Below are 6,722 nucleotides of genomic sequence, written 5' to 3' on the forward strand. Positions count from 1 at the left end.
CCGAGTAGCTGGGACTACAGGTGCCCGCCATCACGCCTGACTAAGTTTTTGTATTTTTAGTAGAGACAGGGTTTCACTGTGTTAGCCAGGATGGTCTTGATCTCCTGACCTTGTGATCCGCCTGCCTCAGCCTCCCAAAGTGCTGGGATTACAGGCTTAAGCCATTGCGCCTGACTGAATGAACAAATATTAATAAAACATGTAGATCTATACAATGGAATATTATTTGGCCATAAAAAGTAATGAAGCACTGATCCATGCTACGACATGGATGAACCTGGGAAACATTAAGAAAAAGAAGCCGGTGTGTGGTGGGTCATGGCTGTAATCCCAGCACTTTAGGAGGCTGAGGTGGGAGGACTGCTTGAATCCAGGAGTTTGAGACCAACCTGGGTAACATAGCAAGACCTCATCTCAAAAAGAAAAAAAAAAAGAAGAAAGGAAAAAAAAGAGAAGCCAAACACAAAAGGCCATATATTATATGATTCTTATTTATATGAAATGTCCAGAACAAGCAAATCCATAGAAACAGAATATAAATTAGTGGTTCCCTTGGGCTGAGGAGGCAATGGAAAGTGACTGTAAATGGACACAAAGCTATTTTGGGGGATAATGGAAATTTTTAAAAATTAGCTTTTATGTTTTAATTAAAAATGTAATTAATAGATGTGGGTCTGATGCAGGAATAAATACACAAATTACTGGGGAAAAACAGAAATACTTAAACATTCCCTATTACATATGACCTCAGTAGTGTATATGGGTAACATCACAAAGCAATGGAAAACATGGGCATTCGGTAAATTGACTGGAGAAAAAAAAAAAAAATATATATATATATATATATATATATATATATATATTTTCTCATTTCTTCCCTCAACAATAAAATAATATAAAAGTATTAAAGAGTAAAATGTACTTGGAAACAAAAGGGGAGGAATATGTGTAATACTTGTTAAATTGGTGGGTACCTTCTTCGCCCTTTATATATTTTTATGATCATAGCTTTTTATAATAAATGTGTTTTTTTACCTTATTTTGTTTTGTATTTGGTAGAGACAGGGTCTTGCTATGTTGTTCAGGCTGGTCTTTAACTCCTGGGCTCCTCCCACCTTGGCCTACCAAAGTGCTGGGATTACAGGCATGAGCCACCATACCTGGCCTGATCCTAATTTTAAAAAATATGTGTATATACATTTGCATAGGAAAAAAGAATGGAAGGAACCCCGCACTTTGGGAGGCCGAGGCGGGCGGATCACAAGGTTAGGAGATTCAGACCATCCTGGCTAACACCGCGAAACCCCGTCTCTACTAAAAATACAAAAAATAGCCGGGCGCGGTGGCTCAAGCCTGTAATCCCAGCACTTTGGGAGGCTGAGACGGGCGGATCACAAGGTCAGGAGATCGAGACCATCCTGGCTAACACGGTGAAACCCCGTCTCTACTAAAAAATACAAAAAACTAGCCGGGCGAGGTGGCGGGCGCCTGTGGTCCCAGCTACTCCGGAGGCTGAGGCAGGAGAATGGCATAAACCCGGGAGGCGGAGCTTGCAGTGAGCTGAGATCCGGCCACTGCACTCCAGCCTGGGCCACAGAGCCAGACTCCGTCTCAAAAAAAAAAAAAAAAAATACAAAAAATATTAGCCGGGCGTGGTGGTGCACGCCTATAGTCCCAGCTACTCGGGAGGCTGAGGCAGGAAAATTGCTTAAATTCAAACAGCAGGGGTTGCAGCGAGCCAAGATTGCACCACTGCACTCCAGCCTGTGCGACAGAGTGAGACTCTGCCTCAAAAAAAAAAAAGAAAAAAAAAGAAAAGAAATGGCCAGGTGCGTTGGCTCATGCCTGTAATCCCAGCACTTTGGGAGGCCAAGTAGGGCAGATTGCCTGAGGTCAGGAGTTTAAGACTAGATATAAAGATATTTTCTTTATCTGTATTTTTCTGGTTTTTCTGCACTTAATTTTAAGAGATCTGCCCCCGCCACCTTTGCAGTAGCGGCTTTGGATATATGAAAGTTGGGTGAAGCTGTGGAGGGGGCACTGTGAGAAAAGAATCAGGAATGGGATGGGGTTTTCCTCACCTCAAGCCCTCCTCCAGCCCCAAACCCCTCTCCTTTCATTCTCAAAGATATTAAGGAAATCAAGGCCAAATTGCCAGCTGTGTGGCCTTGGACTGATTCCTCACCCTGTCTGAGCCCTTTCCCATATATGTCATGTGGACTAAATTTCTGGAAAAGGCTCCCAGTCCTTTTCTTCCTTTCCTTCCTAGCACTGCTAAGCAAGACACAGGGAGTAACAGCTTTGCTTAGCAGTGCTGGGAAGGAAGGAAGGGAGAGAAAAGGAAGGTGGGGAACATGGGGTGAGGAGGAGAAAGCTGGCATTGGAATGGCTGGTGGGTGTGGCAGAGGCAGCAGGGTGGGACAGGTAGAGGGATTGGTCCCCTCCTGTCATCTTCTCTGCCCTGGAGCTTTGAGGGCATGATTACCCAATCTCTGGATGTAACTCTTAGAAAGTCTCTGCTGGGCTGGGCACCGGACATGGAGTCCAAAGACCTGCATTCTGCTCACACCTCACATTGGCCACCTGTGACCTTGGGCAAATTAGTTCCTCCTTTGAGCCTTGTCTTGCTCAGCTATGTAAGGAGTTAATGCTTGGCTGGTTGCAACAGCTCTAGGAAAGGTGCTTTATAAAAGGCTAAGCAACTACGGTGCTGTCAGTGATGAACAAACTGTGGCACACCTTCCCTTGTGTTTTCAAATGTCTTTATCAAGGTGTAATTCACACACCACAAGATTCGCCCACTTTAAATGTGTGCTTCAGCAGGTTTTAGTCTATTCACAGAGTTGCACAACCATGATCACAATCTATTTGAGAACATTTTCATCATCCCAAGAAGAAATCTGTACTCTTGCCAGAAGCAATGGCTCCTGCCTGTAGTCTCAGCGATGAGGGAGGATTGCTTAAGTCTAGGAGTTCAAGACCAGTGTAGGCAACATTAAAAACAAGAAAACCCCCCAAAAAACCTTAGCTGGGTGTGGTGACACAAACCTGTAGTCCTAGCTATTCATGAGGCTGAGGCAGGAGGATCACTTGAATCCAGGAGTTTGAGGCTGCAGTAAGCCATGATCCTACCCCTGTACTCTAACTTGGGCGACAGAGCAAGATGACTCAAACAAATAAACAAACAAACTAAAACTAAAAACAAAACCATACTCTTATTTTTTAGAGATAGAGTCTAATTTTGTTGCCTAAATTGGTCTCGAACTCCTGAATTCAAGGGATCCTCCGCCTCAGCCTCCCAAAATGCTGTAATTTCAGGTGTGAGCTGCACCCGGCCAAAACCCTACTCAGGAGCTCTCACCCTCCAGTCTTCTCAGACCCCTGAGCCCCAGGCAAGTACTCATCTACTTTCTATCTCTATAGATGTGCTTATTCTGGACATTTCATAGAAATGAAATCATATAATGTGTTGTCTTTTGACTGACTTCTTTCATGTAGGATAATGCTTGCAAGTCTTGTTCATTTTGTAACATATATAAACATTTAATTCCTTTTTATAGTTGAATAATATTCTGTTGTATGGGTATGCCACATTTTAGGTATCCATTCATCAGTTGATAGACATTTGTGGTTTTTTTCCCTATTTGGGGGCTATTACGAATAGTGCTGCTATGAAGTTTTTGTATAGACACATGTTTTCATTTCTTTCTTTTCTTTTTTTTGAGATAGAGTTTTGCTCTGTCGCTAGGCTGGAGTGCAATGGTACCATCTCAGCTCACTGCAACCTCCTCCTCCTGGGTTCAAGCGATTCTCCTGCCTCAGCCTCCCCAGTAGCTGGCACTACAGGCATGCACCACCATGCCCGGCTAATTTTTTGTATTTTAGTGTAGATGGGGTTTCACCATGTTGGCCAAGATGGTCTCAATTTCCTGACCTCGTGATCCACCCGCCTCGGCCTCCCAAAGTGCTGGGATTACAGGCGTGAGCCATCATGCCTGGCTTTTTTTTTTTTTTTTTTTTTTTGAGACAGAGTCTCACTCTGTCACCCAAGCTGGAGTGCAGTGGTGCGATCTTGGCTCACTGCAACCTCCACCTCCCAGGTTCAAGTGATTATCCTGCTTCAGCCTCCCAAGTAGCTGGGATTACAGGTGCATGCCCCCACATCCAGCTAATTTTTGTATTTTTAGTAGAGACGGGGTTTCACCAAGTTGGCCTGGCTGGTCTTGAACTCAAGCGATTTGCCTGCCTCGGCCTCCCAAAGTGTTGGGATTACAGGTGTGAGCCACCACACCCGGTCTATTTTATTTATTTATTTTATTAGAGGCAGGCTTTTGTCATATTGCCCAGGCTGTTCTCAAACTCCTGGGCTCAAGTGATCTGCCTGCCTTGGCTTCCCAAAGTGTTGGAATTACAGGCATGAGCCACTGTGCGTAGCCATTGAGTTTTATTTTTAACTGGCAAATAATTGTTTATACCTATGGGGCAGGACATGATGTTTCAGTACATATATACATTATGGAATGATCAAATCAGGCTAATTCACATACTTATCATTTCATATACTTACTGTTTCTTTGCGATGAGAACATTTAAGATCTGTTCTTTTAGCTTTTTTGAAATATATGTTATTAACTATCACCACGCTGTATACTAGATCACTAGAACCTGGTTGGAGAAAAATCAAAAGGATACCTTGTGACCATGAAAATTACATGAATTCAAATTTTAGCCTGAAATATCTACTATCTAGTGCTTTACAGTAAAACTTTGATGACTTTTGAACTAAACAAACACAGAGAAACTTGGATAGATCTATAGGCTGAATGAAAAAAGCAAATGTAACAGTGATCTGTTGCTGCATAACAAACGATCCCAAAAGGTAATGGCTTAAAAATAGACATTTGAGGCCGGGCGCGGTGGCTCAAGCCTGTAATCCCAGCACTTTGGGAGGCCGAGACGGGCGGATCACGAGGTCAGGAGATCGAGACCATCCTGGCTAACACGGTGAAACACCGTCTCTACTAAAAAAAAAATACAAAAAACCAGCCAGGCGACGTGGCGGGCGCCTGTAGTCCCAGCTACTCGGGAGGCTGAGGCAGGAGAATGGCATAAGCCCGGGAGGCGGAGCTTGCAGTGAGCTGAGATCCGGCTACTGCACTCCAGCCTGGGCGACAGAGCCAGACTCCGTTTCAAAAAAAAAAAAAAAAGACATTTATTATCTCACATAGTTTCTATGGATCAAAAATTTGCAAGTGGCTTGGCTGAATGGTTTTGGCTTGGGGTCTCTGACAAGGTTGTGGTTAAGATGTTGGTGGGGCTGCAGTCATCTGAAGGCTTTCCTGGGGCTGGAGAATCACTTTCAAGATGGTTCACTTACGTGGCTGGCAAGTTGGTGCTAGCTGTTTGCAGAAGGCCTCGTTCCTCTTAGACCTCTTCATAGGGCTACTTGAGTGTCCTTATAACGTGACAGCTGAAGGCCGGGTGCCTCAACTCATTGTTGTTTTAATTTACAGCTCCCCCTGAGCATGGTGTCTCACGCCTGTAATCCCAGCACTTTGGCGGTCCAAAGCAGGCGGGTCACTTGAGGTCAGGAGTTCAAGACCAGCCTGGCCAACATGGCAAAACCCCGTCTCTATAAAAATACAAAAAAAAAATTAGCTGGGCATAGTGGCATACACCTGTAATCCCAGCTACTTGGATGGCTGAGGCAAGAGAATTTCTTGAACCCAGGAGGTGGAGGTTGCAGTGGGCCAAGATCATGCCACTGCACTCCAGCCTGGGTGACAAAGCGAGACCTCATCTCAAAAAAAAAAAAAAAAAAAGGGAAGAAAGAAAAAGAAAATGCTCAATTATTTTTCATTTATTTCTTTTTTGAGTCTTGCTCTTTTGCCCAGGTTGGAGTACAGTGGTGCGATCTTGGCTCACTGCAAGCTCCGCCTCCTGGGTTCATGCCATTCTCCTGCCTCAGCCTCCCAAGTAGCTGGGACTACAGGCGCCCGCCACCACACCCAGCTAATTTTTTGTGTTTTTAGTAGAGACAGGGTTTCACTGTGTTAGCCAGGATGGTCTCGATCTCCTGACCTCGTGATCCGCCCGTCTCGGCCTCCCAAAGTGTTGGGATTACAGGCGTGAGTCACTGCGCCCAGCAAAAAATGCTCAATTATTATTACCCAAATGGTGGTGCTGGTGGATTGCTCACTCCTCCTGCCAGCCTTCTGCCCTCTGTGGAGACAAGGGACTCTTATATACCAGAGCCCTGTGAATGCCCCCAGATCTAGCCTGTTGGTGGGAGAATCAAAACTCTCTTTAAAAATATTAATATATCCTATGACTCTAGGCCTTGTCATTTCTTTCACTTAGCTCTTTTAACCCTCATCAGCTCTGCCAGGTAGGAACTGAACTGTTACATCAAGATGCCCAGAGAAGTGAGTTGAATGGCATGTTTTTAACCGTTATACCTCCCTGTGAAGTCATTCATTCATTTGGCAAATACTTACTGAGGAAGTACTATGTGCCAGTATTGGGGATATAGCAGTGAACAAAGCAGGCAAAGCCCCTGTCTTCATGAGGGGTGGGAACAGTGAGATAAGACACTAGACAGCCCAGGCTTGGTGTGTCACGCCTGTAGACCCGGCTACTTGGGAGGCTGAGGTGGGAGGATAATTTGAGCCTGGGAAGTGGAGGCTGCACTTAGCCATGATTACATCACTGCACTCCAGCCT

At 44.8% G+C, this 6,722-nt stretch overlaps 1 long non-coding RNA gene across 1 annotated transcript; it reads right to left on the bottom strand.

Moving 5' to 3' along the window:
• Positions 1 to 4,427: 4,427 nt before the first annotated feature.
• Positions 4,428 to 5,574, bottom strand: LOC108583544. Its single transcript, XR_001898285.3, has 2 exons — positions 5,378 to 5,574; positions 4,428 to 4,665 (listed from the first exon to the last, which is right to left on the bottom strand). It is a non-coding gene; the product is annotated as an uncharacterized LOC108583544 (long non-coding RNA).
• Positions 5,575 to 6,722: the final 1,148 nt, after the last annotated feature.

Source organism: Papio anubis, chromosome 18 (genome assembly GCF_008728515.1).
Source record: "Papio anubis isolate 15944 chromosome 18, Panubis1.0, whole genome shotgun sequence".
NCBI lineage: Eukaryota > Metazoa > Chordata > Mammalia > Primates > Cercopithecidae > Papio > Papio anubis.